At 37.2% G+C, this 24,391-nt stretch overlaps 1 protein-coding gene across 16 annotated transcripts in view; it reads left to right on the top strand.

Annotated features, from left to right (window-relative positions):
• The window catches only part of Arpp21 (cAMP regulated phosphoprotein 21), a 148,889-nt gene that overhangs the window by 8,156 nt on the left and 116,342 nt on the right, over window positions 1-24,391 (top strand). The gene's annotated exons all lie outside the window — the stretch shown is intronic.

Raw genomic sequence — 24,391 nt, 5'->3', positions numbered from 1 at the left:
CAGAGATCTGGAAAGATAAAATAATACAACATGTTACCATGTTGCATGTACAAGCTGCAGCGACCTGCTTGCCTCTGCTTACCTCTGGTTGTTAGCCCTCTAACAACTTATTATTTTCATTATTATTGCAAGTATTGTCTTCATCCATAACTGTAAATGACTTCTATTTCAGTGATTTTATTCAACATCAAGAAGAGGAAGAGTATACATAGTTAATGTGACAGAGTTTATATGTTATAAAAATCTTATACATCATCTGAGACAATGATATAAACACTCTTCCAAGAGGAGATTATTTTATTCCACAAATGATTACATGGTGTTGTTTGTTAGATATGATGCTGGAAGCTGTGGACAAATGTTTTGAATTCAATTTTAGATTGAAATTTCAGATTAAAATTGTGAGAGGACTGGGGATATAGCTCATTTGGTAGAGTGCTTGCCTACTATGCAGAAGACCCTGGGTTTAATCCTAAGCACCACCAAAAACCAAACAAACAAAAGGTCTGCTGGAAGCTCATCTTAGAGTGAGTAGTCAACCTCTGTGTGAGACGAAGAAAGTGTATCATGGTGGTGCCTAGGCCTCCATGAGATTCTGAAGTATTGAAGAAATACTCAAAATTTGTACTAAAAGATCTAGAGCAAAAAATGTGGGGCATCCAAATCTCACTTCTCCACACCATAAACATGAAATTACCTAAACTGATATTTGTTCCTCTTGTCTGCCCTCTGGGTCCAAATAAATAACTAAGAGTGTGACCTCAGGGGCCAAGACTTGAAATGTCTATACTTCATTGTTTCTGTAAGGAAAATTGTGTAGTAGCATCAGTCCAATCTCCAATCTAAGCAGCATTCTACTTCTAAGAATAGCAATTTAGTTAATCCTTTATCATTTCAATTTTCTCATTTGTAAAATGGGAATGAAACCTATCTTGCAGGATCAAAGCAAAAACAAAGTCCCTGATATATGGGTATTATTGTAAAATGAAACAATGATCTTTTCATAAAAGCTTTAGAGAAAGATTTAATTTTTTACATAAATGAGATATACCTTCCTTTAAGGAAAAAAAATTTTTTCCTCGTAATTTAAAGTATAGCTCTCTCCCATTGCTACCCTACTAAAAATCTAATGGTTAAAGTTGATGACTGTCTTGACTCTTTCCTTGCCTATGAAAACTCAAAGGCCAAACCAGTAACTAATCTCAGAGGTATTTATTATATAAGGATCATGATGTCTAACAAGGTCCTTATCTTTCTATTAGTTTATAAGGGGAAAAAAAGGCCAACTCAGAGTTGTCTAAAAGTGAACATATAACTCTTATTTTTCCAAGACATTTTATTTGTGTTACTTCTAGCATCTAAACAGGGAGGCTAAATAACCAAATATTTAAGTGAAGGGTTTGGAATGGCTTCACAGAGGAATAACCTTGAATCCTGCTCTACTCAGTGGAAGCCAGTAAACATGTTCAGGGTGGCTTGAAAGGTGGAAATGATTTCTACTGTGAGACAAAGCAAGAGGAGCTGTGGACTTGCAAAGGGGCTCCCTTTCACTCCCAAAGAAGGATGTGGTTCCTGTCTCTGAGAACTGGGTGAGCTGTTTGAACAGAGCAGCTGATTTGGCCTCTCTAATCCTAGAGTATCTGCATATAATTTTGCTTAATGAGTCAGCACTGTGCCAGTGCTAATATGGCTGGAGGAGGGAAGAGACTTCTCTCATAATTGGCTTTTAAACACTTGCCTTCCCTATCAATCAGGAAATGGAGACCCACAAGCAGTATTCAGAACAGGAGAAGGTCAGTCAGACGACACAGTAAAAGCATCAGATACCTGCATTTTATTTTCTCTTATTATCTAGATGTCAGCCATTCTTTGGAGGCTCACACAAATCAGAAAGTTAGCCTATAGAAACTTCTCAGATATCTGAGAATATGTTTGTAATCCTTTGCTCTCAAAATATTTACTGGGAAACAAATTTTTAAAAATGCATATATCCAGAGAGGAGGGAAGGGGGAGAGCTAGAATCAAAATAATATACATGTCCCAAAAACCTATTCCCCAATATGTTTTTTCATTGTCCTTAGCACTTTTGGGCTAGTATAGTGCTTCCATGTAGCAGATATTTCATCAATGTTCACTGAATTAAAAATTGACCTTTATATTCTTGATGGCATCTAGTATTCAGGATTTAAAAGCTCTAAGTGAAGTTTTAATTGTATTTCTCCCTGAAAATTCAGCTTAAGTAGATTTGACATTCATCTTTTTGAAAGAACAAAGAGATGTCCTTATAGTAGCACTGTTACTGCACTAGAGATTATTTTGCCTCCTACAAAGAAGTTTCTTCTTCATATCTCAGGCAATGAAGAGAAGGTCTATGGAAATAATGAGGCCTCCTAAATTTCAGTATACTTAAGCAGACATATCACTTTTCTATTCGTGTGGAGGGAAATTACAATTAATACCCAAAGTTGTTGTTTTAGAAGACAGGACAAGGCAAAGGTAAGTTCACAAGGACTTTTCAAATCATTGGTACACAGAACTGGAGACTTCTCATCCTCACTGGATATGAATGTTCTTTTGGAGGGATTAACTGTGGTGAAAGAGATCCAGCATGTGGGAAAAGAATTCACTCCTCTAAGTAGGCAGTAAGCAGTGCTGAATTCGAAGGCAGAGTGAGGGGGAAAGCAGAAAGACAATACTAGCAAGTCACAGGCACCAGACCCCTTCCTGTCTTGGAACAGCTTTCATCAAACTGTAGGAGAGTAGCCCTTCTTTTCCTGCTACATGGGAAAGATGTTAGGATTAACCAGACTTAAGTGACAAACTACATAATGGACCCAAGATCATTAAGAACTGAATCATGTTTTTATATATCTTAAAAATAATGTCCGTAAAAATAATCATGTTGGAAAGGAAGGGATGAAGCTGAGTAAAAGTGAAATACCCAACAGCTCTGGAGGCTGAGGCAGGAGTATTGCAAGTTCAAAGCCAGCCTCAGCCACTTAGCAAGGCCCTAAGCAGCTCAGGGAGACCCTGTCGCTAAATAAAATGCAGAAAAGGGCTGGGGATGTCACTCAGTTGTTAAGTGCCCCTGGGTTCAATCCCTGGTACCTAAAAGAAAGGAAAGAAAAGGAATGGGTTTGCTTCCTTAGTTTGCCTCCTACATTTTAAGGAACACCAAATGTAATGACTGAATAATCTTCCACTCAATCATCCACTTCCTAAAGAAAATCCAAATCTGAAACCTTATTTTAGAGAGATAAGGAGCACATTTCTTTCTTCTCTGTGAATGACAGACTTTAGGAATATGTAGAAAACTATAGCAGGTGTTCTCATCAGGACAACCAGCAGAATATATTAGGGACACCATGGATCAGAGTAAGGTAACGTCCTTGCAAACCAAATTGCAAGGTCATCCAAGGTCTTATGTGATAAGTCACCCAGATTTATCCTTGCTCCAGATAGTTATCATTTATTTATTCATTCATTCTTCATTTTAAAATATTTATGTTGGATCTCATGACAAATATTTGGGAAACCTTTCTATATAGAATGTTATGGGCATTTGGGGAGGTGAATACATTTTAAATGTTTTGAACAGTGGATTGAATGATTGAGAGTCTAAGGAAAATCCAAAATGATTGATAGATAATTTCCCAGATGGTAACACAATATGAATTTATTTCGACAAGTTAGAGGCATCTCTTTTTTTTTTTTTTAACCAATGAAGCTAATTAGGAAAATCAACAGAGTATACTTTGAGGGTAGAAACATATTTTTCCCTGAAAATAAGCATAAAGCATAAGCAGCCCTGGTAAGTTTTGTGGGGAAAATTGGATTGATGGAGTAGATCACAGACTAAAACCATCAGGTAGGGGCATCTCTAATAAGAATGATTAGGTCAGCTAAGATTATGTACCTGGGACTATGATGCCCCATTCATATTCTCCTTTGTTGATCCCACAGATCAACAGATATATATTTACTGTGTTACTTACTAGGGCTACAATTGATTATAATTGTGTTTGGATTATGAATTTGTGAGTTTCTATATTGTGTCTTTAAAAAGAAAACTGGGAATTTTTTTCAGAAAAAGGCATTATAAAGTCTTTAACAGATTAAAAAATAGTGCATGTGATTAACAAGAGATAGAATTATAAGTGGTTCTATGGGAAAACCACTGAGGAGTAAAATATTTGATGTGTAGGTCACCTGAAGGATGACTTTTTTTTTTTTTAAGTGCTGCAGTTCTTTCTATTAGAAGAGAGGAAAGATTCAGGTATTAGAAGACAGAGAAGTATCTGAATTCATTACCCTAACCTGGTTCATGCCCAGACACCTTGCTCTGAAATTTTGTACAGTAAAAGAGCCTACTTTTAGAAGTCACCTATAAAGCAACCAGATGATTTCTAAGATCTCTTCCAGTTTATCACTGCTATGATTCAATAATGACATTTTTATACAGTGATCATGGATCTGTTGATTATTGTATTGTTCATGAATTTTTATTACACTTTCTTTCTTTAGTCTTGAAAATAAGGACTAATACTACAAAATAAGAACAAAATGTTTAGATGTTGCTCTAATCAAGAATAGTTATAAAAATGATACTGGATCCCAGGCCTGGGGTGAGATCCAGTCTGCAATTTACCAGTACCTTTCTTAAGCCCTCTGAGCATCAGATGCCTCATTTATAAAATGAGATTGTCGTTATAATTAAATATAAAGTGCTTGACCCAATGATGAGTATTAATTTGTTATTATTTTTTTCTGGTGCTTGTAGTTTTGCTGGTTTTGCCCTTATTGCCATTTGTGTTTAATTCTGTCATCCTCATGTAAATAAAGTTCCTCACAGGAAACGTTTCTATGGGGAAGTAGTTTTCTTTGGTATTTTGTTTGTGAGTAATTAGAGGCCATCTCAGCATAGCCACACTTCACGTGATAAGTACTTACATGACAGTCATGACGGTCCGTGGTTCAGTGGCACAAGCCCATCTGTCAGCACAGCACAGGGAGTCCAGGCCGTCCTTTCTAGAGATGCTTCTTGCATGTACAGCAGGGTGGGGCCTTTTAAAAACCACACGGGTCGTAGGGACTTGAAAAAGAGATTTGGGCATGGATAACTTAGAATTCTCTGCATATACAAAATTCCATGCAGCATTTCATAATCTGTTAATGTGACTCATCCAGGGTAAGACCGTGGCTTTGATGCTGATTATTGAGAACTCCTTCTAGATGTGTCTAGCAGTAGCATAACGAGTTTAGTCTTAGCACCCATCCAGGAGAAATTTGAGACTGTTATCTAAAAACCAGCAAAGATTTCAGATAAAACATGGTAAACTTGTGACTCGTTCTCATTGCAGAGAAAACCAAGGGCTATATCCAGCAGATAGCCATTTGTATAATCAGAGAGTCACAAGACTGATCTATGAAGAGGACTCTAAAATCAATTTTCTGGAAATCACTAGAAAACATTACCTCATTGTTTTGACCTGCCTGTGAAAATAGATGTTTTGATGCTTTAAGAAAAGATGAGAAGATATCACTTGTTTCATCATCTATTGATTAGATCCTTAGGCCTGAGCAAGGATCAAATGGTTTGTTCTGTTATCCAAGGAATTTACAGCATTGAGACAGACCCAGACCTGCAAGCTTGAAGGGGCTAATATATTTCACTCCAAATCTTGGTGAACTCATCTAATATATTGAATTGACAGAAAGCCAGCATTTAGGAATTCCTGATGAAGTACATCAATAATAGTAAGGACGATCTCAATGAAAGGAATGCGTTGTTTTTCTGAACTTGTTAGGAGAGCTACCTGTGGCCATTTGTCGTGGAAATCTGTACTTATTTCTGTATTGATTAGGTCATTAGTACCATTTGTTCTGCTCTGCGGGAATTACTTCACTTGCCTTGCTACTTCTGCTCTCTGAATTACCTTGTTTCTCTAGGCAAAAATTCTTGTCAACAGAGATCCAAGATTTCTGTAGCCCTGTCAGTATCCTTTGCTGAAGCCACAGGGATGGTGATAAGTAGAAATCCGTATTTCTCTATTGATTTACCTTTGCTCATTGGTGATCAGAAGCTACTTATGGAGTTGTTATTTTGGAGAAATAATTTTTTTTATTATTTTACACTGTAAATGCCAGCTGATATTTATTAACTGCCTCCTGTGTGGGTGGGACCTTGTGTACCTATATGGTGTCCTAACTGATCTGCCTTTTGGTTGTGGTCACAGCAATGGTAATATCTCTGTTGTGGCATATTTGTCTAAGGAAAGAAGGAAAAAAAATATATATATATAATTTTAAAGTTTTTTCTTTGCAATAAGAATTATCCTGTAATATGCAGTTGCCATCAAGAATACAAGCAATTAAATGATCTAATCTGGAGATCAGGAATTGAGAATCAGGGTAGGGGAAGGTTTTTTAATAGTGAGGCCATGGCAGGGAAGGAAGACAATGGAAATTAATTTTTGAAACTGGTGCAAAGCGGGTGGAAATCAGTCTGCACGTGTCACAGACTGTACTATGGTCACATTTGTGCTGTGCGGAGTGCCCTGTGTTATCAGTTCCCGATCTCATCTGTTCTGGCATACTTTCTCCTGCCATCATGGAAAGGGATTAGGTTTGAAGTCAAGGTGATCTAAGTTTGAATTCTACCTCTGCCTTTCACCTGGCCAAGATTCCCTTTTTTGAGTTCTTATATGTAAAATACTTGTGACGTGATATAAATGCTAGCTCCTTTCTAATTCCCTACATGAACTAATTATCCATTATGACATGGAAACCCAGCTGGGGTGTAGCTAAGTATGAGAGCACTTGGCTAGCTTGTAGGAGACCTTGGGTTGGATCTCCAGCCCCACACACAAAAAAGAGGGGGAATATTGAAGCATGTAGGGAGGGATACATGTAATGAAATTAAATATCATTATTTGTTTTGAAAATGCTATAAGGCTATGAGGACCATGGATAACTGAAAAAAGAAAATAAACAAAACAAATCTGAGGCACGGTTAGATACTGTTTTATTTTCATAAGGGTTTAAAAACATGTATTACATAATTTAGTAAAAGAATAAAAAAAAAAAAAAACAGACTCTGGCACATCTATATCTATATCTGCCCTCACGGCCCAACTTAAGGCAAAGCAAGTTGTTGCTTCGAGAAATGCAATGGTTGACACTTAAGAACAGAGATACCCAGTGATAAATGATTAAGGGAAAATATTAATTTTTCAGAAAAAAACCTTCTTGAGCAAATAGATGAAAAAGGGTTTTGAAGATGCATATTATATAATGAGTGACATTTAAGGAAAAATCGCTTTTTTTCATTTTTTCTAATGGGTTCACAAGGTTTGGGTTTTCAAGTGCAGTTTTTTTTTCTTTTTTTAAATATAATTTTTTTCCAGTATTGGCAATCAAACCCAGGGCGTCTCTCCAATGCTAAGTGAAGGCTTTGCCACTGAGCCCCATCATTCTTTATACTTAAGGCATATTACCTTCTCTTCAAATTTGTTTTCTAAGCTATTCCTCTGTCAATTTGAAGAAAAGTGCTACACTATTCACTCAGGACCTGTCTTCTGTCCCATGGGGGAGAATCATTACTAGGTAGATGAACTTACTTTCAGTTCATCTGCCAAAACATGTGTATGCAGTTTGCTGAGACTGAAGACGACTGTATCCATTTTAACTGATACCTTTGTCCTGAAATCATCTAGAAAACTTTAGTTAGAATTAGCCGGCATGAGCTTTCACTGGTTTGTCCTCTATTTGTTTTCTACCAAGAAAACCCCAAACACCTGGAACATGTGTGCACTTCACTGCCTGAGCTTTCTGTGTTTGTTTGGCAGAGGGTGACCGTTGCTTTTGGCAGATGTGCAGGATCAAAGTGATTTTTTTTGCCTTCTACCCTCAAGGAGTCAGTTTCTCAGTCAAAGGAAGTGGTGAGGTTAACAGAAGTTTCAGCACTATCCTGAAATAAAAGTTAAGCATAGTAGGTGCAATAAACCTGTTTATAAAGTACTTGTCAAAGGTAGTGACTTTGTTAAAATATTGGAACCAAGAAATATAAAGGTACTGTTTAATTTCCATTAATGAAATGTCAGGTTTATTTCATAACTTGAAGAAAACTATTAGCCAAATCTTATTTGTTTTCCTACATAGTTAACTGAAGATATGGAAAATCATATAGATATTATGCACAGTAAATATATAATTTATTTGATATCAATATATTTGATATGATGTGAGAGAACACATTGCCCCAAACTTGTTTACCTAATTCATCTGCATTGACTAGCTTTACTTGAATAAGCCTTGACCAAGGACCTGAAAATTAACTTTAATTTTATTGCTGAGAAACTTTCTCTAAAGAGAGAACAGAACAGTAGAAAATAAATATGCATACTCCTTGATAAATGTGTTCATATATTGATGTATGCATTCATATATGTAGATATATATTATATCTAAATTAATAAATACATTTTCCTATTATATATGAATTTTGGATCTCATATAGATAATCTCTATCATTATGAGGTCAGTGACGGTGTGATTCAGGCTAATGGGTTTTCTGTTTCCTTTTCCTTTGGAATTCATTTATTTCACCTAATGGATAGTTTCCTATTAAGGACAGGGTCACAGGACAGAGTCCATGAAAAGAGGAAACCTACATGTATTCCTGGTTTTAGCTCATCAGCACTGATAAAATGGGAAGATAAAAACAGATAATGAATTTACTGTTTTGAATAAAGACTCTGGGACTTATGTCCCTTCAGCTTTTGTTTCATAGCTTGGCCCCAGTGACCCAGTGAACTATACAGTCTCTCTTATAAACACTAATCAGTGATCCGGGGCCCATATTTTAACCCAAATGAGCCATTCTGTGCTATAAGCCAGGTCTATCATAGAAAGAAACAAGAAAGAATTTTCTCATGCCATCTCAAGGGGAACTCTCTTCCTGTGGCACTCTTTTCTTCTGTATCACCCAAGAGGGTACATCCCGGAAATAGGGGTCCTTAAAACTGCTCATGCATCAGAATCACATAGAGTGTTTCTTAAAATACAGAATTTTCTGGTTCAGTCTGTGTGGGATGGGACTCACATATATGCATTTCTAACAAGTTCCCAGTGATTCTACTGCTGCTGGTCTGTGGACCACAATTTAAAAACCACTAATTTAAAACATAAACCTTCTTGTCAGAATATAGAATTTGCACAATTGATGTCTCATAATCTGGATTATTAAAGGGATACTGTAAAATTCCAGAATAAACTAACTTCAAAATAAATTTTAACTTACTTTTGTTTAAAATTATGTTTCAAGCATAGCATCTTGAAAAAAGAGATGAGAATTATGAATTCCGCTACACAGACCATTAGGAGCCTCTGTTTCAGGCAATTAGAGGACAATGCAAGTTTCTCCTTGAAGTCATATAGTGAGAATCTATAGTGTGGGATTCTAAAATCCATGGAAATAGACTAATCATCCCTAATCCACAAAATTGTATATTCTAAGGATCAATAGATTGTTTAAGAAAATTGATGGGCAATAAAGTTTAAAACTGTAAACACAAATTTCTGTAGACAAAAATTTATAATAATCTTACTCATGAGGATCCAAGCTAGAAACAGCCCAAATGTCCTTGAAATGGTGAAAGGATAAACTGTGGTGCGTTCAGACTGTGGAATATCACTCAGCAATAAAAAAGAAATGAGCTACTCATACTTGCAACAATTTAGATGGATCTCAAGAACAATATGCTGAGTGAAAATAGCCAATCGAAAAAGTTATAGACTGCATAATCCCATTGTGTAGCATCTCAAAATGATAAAGAACAGATTAGTGATTTCCAGAGGGTATGACAAAGGGAAGGGTGTGACTGTCAATCGATGGCAGGAGGCTGTGTTTTGGAGTGACGGAGCTGTGCTGCAGCCCGGTCGTGGTGATGGTTAACCAGACTTATGCAGGTGTTAAAATTTATGGGATTGTACAGACCCCCTCAACAAATGAAATTTACCATGTGATAATTCTTCAATTAAAAAATATGGATGATATCATCTTTTATTTATACCAGGTAGCTGTTATAAATAAAATGATGTGAGGTCAAATATCCACTTCTATAAATGAATAAAAACGTCTTATTTAAAGCAAAAGAAAAATAAACTATGATCTCCAGGAGCCTATGTCAGCAAATTTCAGAAGTTAGAAAAGTCTGCCCAGCATAGCGTTCGCAGGCATCATTCCCGGGTACCTCTTCCCCATTTCTTCGTTTGTTATCTTTCTTAGAATCCTTCTTTGCAACCTTTGTTGCTTTCAAAATGATTTTCAGAGGCAGATTTGCTGTTCTTATTGAGGCTAGCTGTGAAAAACTGACAACCCTGGAACCGTCATTCAGACACCTGTCACATAAATGTTGGAGCCTGCAGACAGTGCCATCCACCACAGCTTTCTCAGCTCAGTGACAGCTGCCTCGGGCTTGCAAAGGAGACCCAGAACTGTTCTGAAGTAGTTCTGACTTTTCAAGTCGGAGTCCTCAAGACGTGTCTGGAAGGTCAGGGTCTCCAGAAATGCCAGCCTTTTAATTCTAGCCAGAGTTTTAATTGGGTAATATTGACAAATATCTGCTGAACGGATGCATATGCTTTTTTTTTACTGTCAAAGATAGCTAAAAACAGTGGGCTGGGGAGATAGCTCAGTTGGTAGAGTGCTTGCCTCACAAGCACAAGGCCCTGGGTTCAATCCCCAGCACCACCACAACAAAGACAGTTAAAAACAAATACATCTATAATGCTAAGTACTTGGGAGGTACTCTTCTGAGTGTTTCTGAATAGAAGAGTGTTTAATTCTCTCAGTTTTCCATGAGATGGGGAGTCATTATTTCTATTTACAGACAAGGAAACTGAGACACAGAGACATCTAATAATAACTTGATCAGAATTAGTGGTGGAGTCTGACTTTTGACCCTGGATGTCCAACTTCAGAGTTAACCATTACCCAATACTTTCTCTGTTTTCCTTTAGTCTATCTTGTCTCCTATCACAGCAGACTGATACCTTTGTTACCATTGTATTTCAGTGTGCATAGAAACCACCAGCCCTGAGAAAATTCATAGACCCTGGTGCAGAGCTGACCTTGTACCAGTTGAGCAGTGCACTCAGATGCTAGTGTTGGAATCATATAGAATGCTACTGCATCTGCCAGTGTGGGCACACCTATGGGTAGAGCTGCGGAGAGGGCCAAGGGAAATGCCCGGTGGTACTGGCATGTGCTCTTGTGGAGGCCCAGGGGTTGGCAAGCCCTACAGTGTGGCATTTTCTGTCCTGCATGTGCTTAGACCTTAGAGAACCAGGAAGCTGTTCTCCTGTCAGTCAGACTCGAGCATTCGCTGGTTAAAAAAGAAACTTGTCCTAGAGGAAGTTACTCATAGAATGCTGCTGCTGACCTGTGAGCCATCATCTGATCACCCTGGATGAGCAGAGAAAGATGGGTTGGAAAATGTGGAGAAGCATCCGTCTGCTCATTCTTTCTCTGATTTGCGTTGTAGATGTGATGGGGTGAAATAAGGATGCAATCTAAATCTTAAAAGTAGAGGAATTCTCTCTCTCTCTCTCTCTCTCTCTCTCTCTCTCTCCTCTCTCTCTCTCTCTCCTCTCTCTCTCTCTCTCTCTCTCTCTCTCTCTTGTTCCAAGGCAAAACAGTTCCTTTACAGTTCCTTATTGGACTCTGGTGATGTTTCCACAGAAATTCTTTTTGGTTTGTTTGTTGGATTCAAAGATAGACAACTCAATCCTTAATAACAGCTGTGGGTTGAGGTTGTGCCAAATTAGGGTCTGCTTCAATCCTCAAAGTCATTTCCCAGCATGGTGGTCAAGGTGAGACACTAGGAACCCTAGAAACAGTCCTTTCCAAGATGGGGTGATGTTTTGGCCTTGGACTAGAGGTCATGTATCCATTTTAGAGTGACAGGGATTTTGAGAAGATTGCTACAAAAGCAAGTACTGAAGATACATTTTTGTCTTTCAGAGGGATGGCTAAAACAACTCTAATTGTTGTTTCTGACTACATAGTAGACACTATACTCTTATGGTAAAAGGTGTAGTTATTGTGTAGTTTGGGGTCTTTCTGTCATAAATCACCATGGCTATCGGGTAAATTCGCTTCTTGGTGAACACATTCCAGATGCATAAATTGAAGGAAGTGGACAGAGCAAGGGATTTCAAAACTGTGTGTGAAGGATTTCAGTGCCATTTGACCTTGGCAAGGACTTGATCCTCTCTGAATCTCGGTTTTCTTTCCTTCCTTCCTGTCCTTCCTCCCTTCTTTATTATGCATGAACAATAAGTTGTAATTGAGAATTAAAACATTATGTATAATGTTCTTTCCTTTTGGCACTTGGCACATAAAATATATATGAAAACATGGTAGCTATCATTTTTGTGCTATGGATTTATGTTTCTGTGTTCCCATTGAATTAAATATGAACAGCTATGGGAATTTGTGGTTATCATTCTCTAGATACTGACTTTGTGATTCACTTTGAAAACGTGATGTACACTTTATCCCTTGGCTACAAAGCATGCTCCCAAGTTTCTTCTGGTGACGTATTCAGAAGACTTCTGAAGCAAAGTAATTTAGTTATGAGCTTAATTCCAGTACAAGCACAGAGGTGCATATATTCTATAAAATGAATGCTTTAAGTAGCTGCCTTTTAGATAGGTCCCTTTCTAATCTGGTCGCTCTTTGGTCCCAGGCTCTGGTGGCTGGATGTGTGCTGTGCTGAATTCTGGGAGTAAGCGAACAAATGTTAGTCTCCCGTAGGATGCGTGGTGAGAGATGAAGCACCAGCCAGTCTTCCGCAGCTGGGAAGAGCAATTAGCAGCTTCATGAATTAGGGTCTTGTTTACACTGTTGTCCAAGATAATCATTTGTTTGTTTTAACTAAGATGCTCTATCTTCATCAGAGGCATCAATCCTCATATTTAAATGATAAGGTCTCTGAATCTCATGATAATGTTTGGATTTCACAGTGGGAACCCCGTCAAAGCCCATATTTTCTCTTGCTGATTTTGGTAATCGAGACATTAGTTACGTATATTCCATTTCTTTCCTTCAAGCAGATATGAAAATGTGATGTGATCTAGTCCAACAGCTTTTTCTCTTACACAAGATCATCTTAAGAAATACTTTTGATGTGAAATCCCAGGATGCAAACACATGCATGTGAACAAACACACCCATAAACACACATATAGGTATGAAATAATTATTTTACAAAACAAGTCAGAGCTTTATCATGGGTAACATCTTCTGATGCTCATGTATTCTGTTCGAGTCGATTTCATTCTACTACATGCATTCTACTCCCTTCTGTGTTCTATTAAATTCATTGAAGTTATAGCCAATTATTCCACTTCATGACTTACTAACAAGACACACCTAAAGTTTGAAATATAGCAATCTACATATAAATTCACTTATTCTATCTTATCTCTCAGATCTGTAGAAAGGAGCTCATCTGGCATGACCGTATCATTTTGATCTTCATCTGCGTGTGATCTTAATGCAATGATCTGAATATAGTGTTCTTTCCCTGAGTAAATCCCAGTCAGTACTCTTTGAAGATGAGAATTACATCTAATCACTCAGTAAGCACTTACTACTGATACGAATAATTTATTTTGGAAATCATAGTTATTAGTGTAATTAAACTATAGGTATATAGTTTAATTGAACTATATTCACTTGTCTCAGAAAGGACTACTGGCAAAAGGTGGTCAGTGACTACCTAAAAGGTGTTTTGCTGATACAAGTTGTATTCTTTATGTAATTGTAGCATACACACTCAGATTATTTTATTTATGCTTTTAAAACCTATTTTAGAGAAGAAGAAAAGGCCATTTTAGAATATAATACTATAAATATAATCAATTGGTCAATATCCTAAACTATTGGAAAATTGATATGCCTTTCCTGTTTTAGATGATTAGAAGACAGTCATAGAATAAATTTAATTTTTACGGATGTTTCTTAATTTTTTATTATGTCCCAGACACCTTCATATCCTTGTGCTAGAAATAAGCAAAGCATCATCCCTGTCCTTGAGGAACTTAAAACTTGACGCTGAGTTAATTTCAGGGCTCTGTGACCAGTGCTGAGGTGGAGATGAGTACCCTTATAGGAGCATCAATATGAACCCAAAGGAACTGACCATGGGGAGTGGGTGGATAACTAGGAGACTTGTCAGGGAAGAGGTAACTCCTAAATCTCATTATGCTGAGATTTAATACCCAGGTCTTAAGCAGTGATCTGTCACAAGTTGTAAGATGAATTTCTTACCCAAAAAAGAAGCCTTCAGAGAATGGAGGTGGCTAGGGTGTGGTTCTACCTGGTGCAGAGCTTCCTGTTTTATACCTAAAGAACTATCTGGTTCAGGAGCAGCTCAGTCAGGAGACTATGGATGCAGGATGACGCCTGGGCGCGTAAAGATTCACGTAAGTTCTTGTAATAAAAACATCAGAGAGCCGTTTTGTGACAAGTGTCACAGGTGTGCATTGCACCATCTGCTGGCATAGGGAGAGCATGAGACGCATTGCCAGGGGCCCGAGCAGTGTTCTAGCCCTGACAAGCCTAGCTGGCATCTTTCTCAGGGATTCTCAGGTTATGGGTCCCGACTTTTTTTTTTTTTTCCTTTTTGACTGTGTGTAATGCAAGAGGTGGTTTAATAAATAGTAGTGAGTTATCACCTTTAACTGACCAAAATTATTTTAAATATTTGCACTAAAATGATTTTTTTTTTCATTTTCTTCAGTGAATACAGGTGGTTAAGTCTATTCACACCTATGGAGTAGAGGGAACAAATGACATCTTTAAATAGTTTTGGCTCAGTCATCAGAGGATGGCGTCCTGTCCCACATCTCTCTGTGCTTACTCTTGGCTTCAACTTCTGACTCTGATCTGATCCTTTTAAATGTGAGCAGTCTGGACTCTGATTCTGCCCTTCTGCCACATACATACCCTAGGGGTTCACCCTCAATTGAACACCTTGGTCCTTTGCTCTGTTAAACCATAGTGGATATTGACTGTAGCCTGTGCTGTTGGGATCTGCACTATACCATCCAAGGAGAAAGATCGGGGACAGAGAGCCATACTTGGACTCTCAGGGAGGGCAGGAGAGTGGCTGCTTCTAACTCTTCCGTGTGTGTAACAACAGATTAAGATAATGACTAACTTCATGCTCAAAGTTCTGGATGGATAATTGTCAGATCCCAATGGAGAATTGCTAGCCCTTAACTAAGGATTTTGAGTAAATGTTCCTGTTCTTACTTGTAGGGCAGTACTCTCTTCATATTATTGGATGAGAATTTCTTTTTCTTCCTATTTTCTTCTTTTATCATACACAAGTCTAATTTAAATATTATTTCCTTGAAAATTAGCAAACTACCTGAAGAGATTTGTTTGGAATTCTTTGTTTAGAGCACTTACTGACAACAAAGAAACAAGTACTTGGAAAACTAAATCGATGAATTCCTTGGTTTTAGCAGATTGTATGTTTATTTTTTTTTAAACATATAATGAATTATTTTTATTAAGGCAACATTCTTAGAAAATACAATTCTGAGTTGTGTTCCACCTAATGGTTAAAGGAAGAAATAAGAACTCTTTCATAATTCTGAATATTATATCCCTTAACAAAATGTTTGATCCCCTAAAATCTAATCAAAATTTTACAAGAATTGCAGATTGTCCATTTCTTGAAAGCAGGTGCTAGACTGTCTTTGCACCCTTCATACTTCCGAGTAAAGGGTCTTGCATCAAATAGGAGTTGAATGAATAATTGCTTATCAACTCCAGTGGTATTATGAAGTCCCAGTTACACACATGAGCACATGCATATGAAATAGCTGGACAATTAAAGTCATATCCTCCAAGAGACCAGATGTTTTACCTGTCCCATTTACATACGAATCTTCTCAGCCCTGTAAAACATCAAATACAGAATAGAATTTAATATTCTCTTATGGATCCATTGCTGCACATGAAAATCAGTTATTGAACTGCACTCATGAGAACGATGACTCATGATACTAACACTTCAGCACCTCGAGGTGTATCCACAGAGAGAAATCATGAGTGAATAATGGGACACAATGAGGGAAAGAGATAAAGTGACTATGAGTTCTTAGCTGGAAAGCCCATAGAGTCCTGCTCAGCATGTGGGAGCATGATGCTCTTATAATTGTTTAGGCCATTCCTCTACTAGCATTTTGCAGAAGTTGTGTACGTGCTCTGAAAGGAGTATTGAAACTTGAAAGTGAATGTAACATAGAGAAATAAGAACATTTGTAAATTTCTTATAATAGATTATAAAATTCAAAAAAATCTACATTATCCTGTTCTAATTGAGCTTTTTATGTCCTACCTCCTCCCCAAAAGAGTATTTCAGGGGAGTCAATAATAATGCATATTTTCCAGCAGAAATTGAGGCAGAGTTGGTGCCTTTTGACAAGTTGTATGACCTTGGGAAGTTTCTTGACTTCACTGAGTTTGGGTTATCCTATGTGTATAAGAGAAATAGTGAAAGATAACTGTGAAAGGTTGTGAGTGACGAAATGAGATAACATATAAGCTGATTAACATTTTATAGGTACTAATATATTATGATATCTTGAATTCCTACTAGGTGTCAGACATAGTATTAGCTGCTGGTGATTTTGAGATTTAAATCAGAGATGTAATTTTTGGAGATGACTGCAAATAGCCATGCTTAAATTTGGGGTTTGAGTTTAAGTAGTATTATAGTGCCCTCTGTGAGTTAGAAGTAAAGCAAGTAAAACAAACAAACAAACAAAACAAAACAGAATCACCTGTCATGTGTAGATGAGAATTCACAACTTTGGAGTTTGTGTGTGTGTGTGTGTGTGAGAGAGAGAGAGAGAGAGAGAGAATTAAATGTGGTCACATATGAACCAATAACCAGAGTTACTTATGGACAAACAAGTGCATACTGTGTACATGTTTTAATAGCTTTACAAATATTGCAAGATTAGGAGAAGTGATGAGATAGAAGGGGTTTGAAAGGTGATTTAGAGGAGGTGGAGGTGGTTTAAAGAAAAGCAGTGATTCCTAACATGGATTTTATTGTCATTTCAAAGTGTTTTTAGCCTGTCTCTAGGTGTTTCAGGAGACAGGCTGAAAACAGCAGACCCTGAACTGGAGTTTAGAGCGCAGGATGTTTACTAAGGAGAGTTTCTGGGATCAACACCTTGGAGGGACAGTGAGACCAGCGAGATGGAGATTAGGAAAAGGTGAGCTACAATTCAGGTCAAAAGATGAGGGCAGCCTCTGCCAACCTCACAGGGACCTCTGCAGCTAGATTTCTTTTTTTTAATTTTTATTTTTTTTAGTTGTAGATGGACACAATACCTTTATTTTATTTATTTATTTTTATGTAGTGCTGAGGATCGAACCCAGTGCCTCACACATGCTAGGCAAGCACTCTAGCCCTGAGCCACAACCCCAACCCTGCAGCTAGACTTAACATGGGTTTTACTGTCACTGGGCTTCAGAGTGTTCCGTGCCAGACTGAGATGGCCAGGCCCTACAGGCCTCGCTTGAAGTGTTATGGGGTTATTAGATGTGGACTGCTCCAGGAAGAGATGTGGCATGAGGTGATACAGCTCTAGCAGCTGGGGACAGTCCTTCAAGAGGCAACAAATCCTCAAAGGAGATTGTTACCCAACACCTGAAGACTCCTGGGAAGGTAAAAAATTAATACCAGATAGTCCGTGATGCCCTAGCACAGATATATTTCAACCCCATTGTTGTATGAAACTTGTCATGCATCACTCCTAGGGATAAAAACCTTCATCAGCTGTTGGTCAGTTTTTCCAAAGAATCTATGCTCTATAAGAGGTTCTCAGGTCTCTCACGTTATCCCCGGAAATAATAACCAATTACCTACAAATCAGGGTCTCTCCCACCTGGACTGAATCATCTGACAACGACTTAATCCCAAAGAACTTTTTATTATGGAAATTTTTAAAACATGCACAAAACGGAGATAAATGTATGCATCACAGAGTGTCAATATTTTGCCCTTCTTGTTCCAGAAGAATTTTTAATAGCATAAGGTACAGCCTCCGTGTTGATCAGAGACAGAACCGGAAGAGTGTGCTCTCTGAGCGGGGTGAGATTTCATGATGTTTGAAGTCAGGAATGTCTCTTAATAGCACTGACGTGACTGCAGTTGAAGCTGTCAGAGCTGTGATTCTGGGAAGTGGCATGCCCACCCCCACAGTGCCACGGCCACCGCTCACATTTCCACTGTCATGGCTTGGCTGTGGGAATTGGATTTGAACTTGGACTGTGTGCTGTGTCAATGTCCCATAGCACCCAAAAAGGCCATGCCCCAAGTCACAGACCAAGAAAGGTGCTGGGCATCTAAGGTGTTTGCTTCAGTTTTATAATTTTGCTATATCATTGAGGGGCATTCTCTGGAACTTGGTGAGCATGAGAGTCACCTGACCAGCCTCCTAGGGTCTTGGCAATTTTTTTTTTTTCAGTCCAGTATAAAACCAAAAATCAAAATTTCTGTTTAGGAAAAGAGTATTTGAGGGAAATTATAAATATCTGAAGCAGTGTTTGGGATCTAACTAGAACCTTGCTACTTGAACATCTAAATCGCTGCTGACTCCCTACAATTCAGGTCCACTGATGACTCTGTCAAAGCACTGGGGATGCCCTCCCAAGTCCTGTTAGACCATGTCTTCGCTGGGCTCTGTCCTCAGTGTGAAAGGCCCTGGCATGCCTACGAGTGAATCAGCAGTCCACTTCACCCTTGTGGAATGAGCAGGACTTTGTTGGTTGTTTGACTCTGGAGCAGGTGGTGGTGGGGGTTGCGGCTGTTGCATTTCCTCTTTGAGGTGGGGGCTCAGCTGTTTCCTTGGTCACGCGCCCCTAGTAAGTGCCTGGAGGAGGCAGGAGGCCAAGAATACAGCTGAGACTTGAGCTGCAGCCAAGTCCCAGCAGCTGCTACTCTGTTCTCGGACCTGGAACCGACTCCAGGCTGCTATGTGGCCTGATCTGGCATTTGGGGAGGGGCCTCAGAGGAGTGTCACTTGCATATTCTGAGTGACTTAACGCACCTGCTACTGTGTGTGTGTGTGTGTGTGTGTGTGTGTAGCCTAATTTAAGTGACACTTTTGTGACATTCGAATTATTTGAAAAATTTTAGATGGCTGAAAATAACGAAAACTTTCACTCCTTTGGAGTGAATGGATTTGTAGTTCTTGAAGGAATTCTTTTTAAAGTAAATCTTAGACTGTATCTTAACTCAGAATGTATAAGTTTAATATAAACATGACTTAGTCTACGTTTGTTCACATATGCATGAAAGCAGCTGGGAACAGAATCCAAGTTTTGGTGTGACCTGTGCATATAGACATGCCATTTTGGACAATATGTTGCCCTTAGCCTAAGCTTGTTTTAAAAATGTGCTAATGACACAATAAATCTCTCAAATCAGATGATGAGAATTTATATTCTGAAGTTAAAAAAATTGAAGTGTGAAATTAAGAACTCTATAAATACCTGCAGAATCAGTGTTCACTTAGATATACACACATCTATGCATCTATTTCTACATAGCAAAAGTTAATCACTTTTAAAATGACTTACCATAGAGTTGCTTTGTGTAATATAAACAAATTCATTTGAAGATAAGAAATTTTATCAGGTATTTGGGATTTAGCGATTTCCTTTATTGGAGAAACAAGAAAAGGATTCTCTGGGTAAATATCACACATGTTCATGAAAGAATCCTCCCATTCAAAATCTCTGCTACTGCTGAAAAGCTTTCTAATGAACTACTCAGCTCTTCATGAACCTGCTCATGCCTCCATGAGTTTCCTAGAGGGTGCATGCAGAATATATGAGGGTATTCAGTTTCTCCTATTCATTAATAGTATGGAAAGGAAAAAGTATAGGGTGCATGTGTTATGTTTTCTAAAATAGTCAGGTCATTGCTTATGGTGAGATGGTACAACTGATCTCTGCCTTTCTCCTCAGACCCTTAGCTACAACCTTTCCACTCAAGGAACAGTGGCTAGAGGCAGAAGCTGATTAAAAGTGACAAACCTATTTGGGGCTTCTCAGTAAAGTAGATTAATATACAATATATATGAAGAATGCCACAAATGATTACAGTTGTCACTTATGTACTGTTCCCTGTATTCAAACAGAAGGGAATTTAATTTCTTCTTAACAAAGTCCCCACCACCCCACAAAACTGCTTATTTTTATTTGAAAATTGTTGATAAGCTCTGTACAGAGGAAAGTAAGCTTAGGAAAAAATATTCAAGGCAGCAGTTCCATCCTTGAATTATTAAGTATCCTTGAATTATTAAGAAATTTTAGCCCAGTCATACCTGCAATTATTCTTGACTTCGTTTTTAATGAATTTGAGTTGTTTTGATTTTGATATTTAGTCCAAGCATAGAGCATATTTTATGAGAATTTAAATGTTTATTTAATTAGTCTTGAGATTCTTTTGACACTTTATCAAATTATGGAGTTGTGTAGGGTATTTTCCCTTAGTTTTGTCTTTGACATGTGGTTATAACATGCCTTTTCACAGACTAAATTCCTTGCATTGTACATTTGATTAAATGTGAGTATTCTTTACTGATAGTTTTATTAACAAATCTTTGCATTGTCTTTCCTTTCTCATTTTCTGATGAAGTTGAATAATTACACTGCAACCACAAACTTGCTCCTCCACTGTGTGATTAATGCTGCAAATAGGCATATTGAATTCATTCTTTATTTTGTCTATTTTTAATCTTTTATGGCTACAAAGGTTAAACAGTTTCATTTGAAAAGCAGCCTTGGAAAGACATATACCTGTGACCTCAGCTCTCCCCTCTGAAGCCCTTGACATGACTTGCCCCTGATGTCACTTGTCTTGCCTTTGTTATTTACTTATAGGCATGTTGTGACTGTTATCCTTCTTCATTCCAAAAGTATATGGAGGAGTATAGCTCAATGGTAGAAGCCATGCTTGGTATGTGCAAGGCTCTGATTTCAGACCTCAGTGCAAAAAAAAAAAAAAAAAAAAAAAAAGTATGTATAAAGTTGAAGTTCTGGAACCAGTCTGTCAGAATTTGAACTCTGCTCCCATCCCTTCCTAGAGTTAAAGTTTGATAATTAATGTCTCTGTGACTTACCGCCTTCCATCCTAAAACTGGATTATTTTGTACTCCCTATTTATATTAGCATTTAACTTTATTTTTATGTGAAACCTCACATTGTATCAGAGTAAAGCTAGCTTTATTTACCAGTGTGATTTATGGCAGTGATAATGATAATGATGGTTGGTAACTAATTGTTTGGAAATGAGATCACAGTGATTTTACATTCTGATTAGGCACCATAATCTCACGATTGGTTAAATTTATCTATTAATTCATTAAATAAGTAATTTATCAAAGAATTACCAAATATTAGACACTCTATTAGGTGTTTCAGCACTCTAAAAATAATAAAACTTGTTTTTCAATAACTTCTGTGAGAAAAGTATAAATAATTTTCAGATTCTTTCTAAAGAAGTGGCAATTTTTTTTTTTTTTTTTTTTTTTTTTTTGCAATGACCATTGGAAATCACTCTCCATGTATTCCTTTGCTCACTTCTTCATGCATTGTGGAGAGGTATTGAATTAAAAGAAGAGAAAAAAACCTGGAACTTTCCTTCTAGTTATTTAAAGGAGCATCTGATCTTTCTGAAATAGTATTATAATGCATGCCAATTTGCAATAAAAATTTTGCAATGGTATTCATATAGCATCACTCCAAAATAATGCATTTTGAAAGTCATTGGTGTAGCAGACTTTTGGACAATAAGTACAATCTTGAACAGACACTGATTTTAAAAGGAAAATCTTTATAGCCTGGGACCCTACTAGCTTAGCAGTTGGGTACAAGTAATGATGACTTAACCTTGTCTGTCAAGTTCAACATCACCTGCAGCACTTTCTTTCTGAAATAAACAAAACAAAACAAAAAACAAAAAAAGGAACTCATCGACTCATCAAGTTAATTGGTCAAAGGCAAAGCACAAATTTCCTTCCCATTCTGATGGACAATGTCAATCAGAAACCTTTGCTATTTTTCATTGCAAGGCATCTCTGACTTTGTTTTTATAGGAAAGCTATATTAATAAATATTATATTTATTGTAATATATTAAAAAACATCTAGATAACCATATATATATATATATATATATACACACACACACACACACACACACGCACACATACATTTCTATGTATATGTATGCATAGGAACTTGTTTGTGAAAAAAAGGTTATATTAAGATGTCTAGAGACTACATAGGCCCTGGTGATGAATATGATATCAGTAGCTTATTATTGCCAGGTAGAAAAAAAACTTTTACTCTAGTGTTTAAGAAAAGGCCTGTCCTGCAATTACTTTCAAAAGCTTCTAGAGACATGCCTAAAAAGTTCAATTACATTTTCAGGGGATAAAACAGAAACAGCAAACAGAGTAAATTTACAATTTATTTGTATATATAACCTTGGGGATAAAAAGAAAATACATGAAAACATTTCACCATAATACCTTATAAGAGGTTTTCTAAATTTTCTGGCCAATTCCTAATAATGTTTCCATGTTAAAAATTCTGCAACAAAACCCAGGTCACTCAACCAACCATGTGAAGAAAACAAAACAGATCATAAGGTAAATTTCACTTAAATTAGAGCGTTTTTAAAAGGAAATGTGTTCCAAAATTGGCTTATTGAATGCACAAGTAAGTGTCAGAACAAGTAGGACACATTTAGATGGACAGCATTTATTTTCAGTTCTGTAGGTAGTCATAAGCTTGCCATCTTTGGGATCCCAGTGGATTGCCAGTGGATCCCGTAGGCAATGTGTTCTGCGGATTGGCTACTCTTCCCCTCACTCCTACCAGGATCTCTGAAGTTTAGAGCAATCTTGATGTCCTCTGGACATGGCATTTCTGGTCATGTTCAAGCCCCAGAAGAGCAGTCAGGTCACAGCGTGACCTGCAGGGAGCCAGCACTTTCAGAATTGAAAATGGAACCTTCCAGGCTGTAAGGATAGTTTTGGCCACACAAGATTTCAAGTACCTGGGATCCCACATTTGTACATTTGCAAATAGCCTGGATTCAGATTACACAAATCACTTACGCACATACAAATGTTTAAAATTAAGATACCAAATAATGTCTTGTGAGGCTAAAAGTTGTCATTTATGTAAACATGAATAGGATTATTTGGAACTTTTAGATTCAAATTCCTCCTCATGTCATCATGCAGATGACTTCTGAGAGGCCACAAGATCTTATTGCATTCTTATCTTCTTTATATCTTCTTCTCTTTTTTCCTGAAATAAAAATCCGTTCAAAGCATAGAGGACATTTTCCTATACACTGAACTATAATAAATACAGGACAATGCTATTTCCATCATACCCTTTATCTATAATTATAAAATCCTCTCTGCTAGGTACTAGTAAAATGTCCTGAATGATTTATCGTTTTCATAGTTTTAGATGTACTTGTGAGAAATAAATTATTATAGGCTTCATCACAAATTTCTCCCAATTTTCCATATCCCATTTTTATATATTACTTTTAAAAGTTGTCCATTCATTTGTTCCTTTTTTCCTTTCCTCTGTCCTTTTTATCATTATAAATAAAGTTATGATTTTTTGTCATCATATAACTCTTCTTCACATTTAGGCTTTGGACTTTGTATTAAGGATTCCATATCCAATAACAAAAAGAGATTCTGCTCCAGAAAATGCCTTGCTATACATTATGAATGCAACTACTGACTTTTCTTATCTATGTTTCAAATCTTGAAGGTTTTACAAATAAGCCATTAGCTCAAAAACTGAGTATTGCATATCATATAAGATAAGATTGACAGATATTTCATTTCTGTGATGCATCAAATCATAAGTTTAATTCTTTGCTAGATAATCTCACCCTGGAATTTTCCATGTCTGTAGCCTGGATACACACTCCCACAAACTTTTAACAATGACACTGTCTTATGTTTCTCTTCTTTGGTGTAATAAGAGATACTCGACTCCACTTCCAGAGATCAGGTTGTCTCCTTGGTTGCAGGGATGCCACATCACATTTGATTTTTAAGAACAAGGTTGACAGACATTAGAAAGATTGAAGTGCGTGACTTAGCTTCCTGTGGATTTTTTTTTTTTTTTCCGGAAATGTCAGTTTGCATTGGGTTCATCAGGAGTTTTCTTCTATTAAAGTCTCTGAAAAGTAAGTACACTTCAAGAATCTTTTGTCTTTTCTTGTTACATGTGTACGAAACCAAAAGAC

This window comes from Sciurus carolinensis, chromosome 17 (genome assembly GCF_902686445.1).
Source record: "Sciurus carolinensis chromosome 17, mSciCar1.2, whole genome shotgun sequence".
NCBI classification, from domain to species: Eukaryota; Metazoa; Chordata; class Mammalia; order Rodentia; family Sciuridae; genus Sciurus; species Sciurus carolinensis.
The sequence above is the reverse complement of the archived record's forward strand: the minus strand, read 5'-3'. Positions and strand labels throughout refer to the sequence as shown.